The 961-nt window shown below is 41.8% G+C and overlaps 1 non-coding gene across 1 annotated transcript; it reads left to right on the top strand.

The window, feature by feature from the left end:
* Positions 1–496: 496 nt before the first annotated feature.
* Positions 497–605, top strand: LOC121224782 (small nucleolar RNA R71). Its single transcript, XR_005922527.1, has one exon. It is a non-coding gene; the product is annotated as a small nucleolar RNA R71 (small nucleolar RNA).
* The last annotated feature ends 356 nt before the right edge of the window (positions 606–961 follow it).

Here is a 961-nt window from a genome sequence, read left to right as displayed (position 1 = left end):
CCCTTGGTTACTCCAGGAAAAATTCAAGTGATTTCGCCACATGAGTTATAAAAGTTGGATTGCAGTCATTGCCTCCCTCGGTTTTGGTTTTGGTTTTGGTTACCCATGTAATATACGGATTTGGGGTTCGATGGATATTCTTCAACTAAATGTCCTTCCCCATAATACACACAGGCTATATTCTCAAATTGTTTAGGTGGTTGGGCTGCAAAACTGTTAGACCCATTAGTGGTAAGATTCTTAAGTATTGAGGATATTGAAGATACCTGAGATGCGAGTGAAGCGAGAGCGTCCACTTCATGTATTCTTGCGACTCGTCTTCCTGACGCTGCTCGATTGGTTGGCCATTGATAATTGTTGCTGGGAATCCTCTCAATAATTTCATAAGCCTCGTTATAAGACTTAGAAAGGAGAGCACCATTAGCAAATGCGTCCACTACCATTCTCGTATGAGCGTTGAGACCATTGTAGAATGTCTCAAGATGAATGCAATGTAAGGTTCCATGATGAAGGCACTTTCGTAATAACTCTTTTTACCTTTTCCATGCCTCATACAAGGACTCATCATCCATTTTTTGGAAGGCAGTGATCTCATTCCTCAACTTGGCATTCTTGCTCGGTGGGAAATACTTCATGAGGAATCTCTCGGCTAACTCTTGCCATATAGAAATTGAGTCCGGTGGCAATGAGTTCAACCAGGCACGAGCTCTGTCCTTTAGCGAATATGGGAACAGCTTCAGTCGTAATACATTCTTCGAGTACTTCGACTAACTTGAAAGAATCGCTCACTTCCATAAATAGTCTTAAGTGAATATGAGGATCTTCAGTAGGCATTCCACTGAATTGGCCCACAGTCTGAAGCATCTGGAACATGATTGGCTTCAGCTCGAAATTGTACCTCAATTTTAGGTCTCCTAATACACGGATTAAGATCATTAAATACTGGCACGACATACTGTCG

The sequence above is a fragment of the Gossypium hirsutum genome, chromosome D12 (genome assembly GCF_007990345.1).
Source record: "Gossypium hirsutum isolate 1008001.06 chromosome D12, Gossypium_hirsutum_v2.1, whole genome shotgun sequence".
NCBI lineage: Eukaryota > Viridiplantae > Streptophyta > Magnoliopsida > Malvales > Malvaceae > Gossypium > Gossypium hirsutum.
The sequence above is the reverse complement of the archived record's forward strand: the minus strand, read 5'-3'. Positions and strand labels throughout refer to the sequence as shown.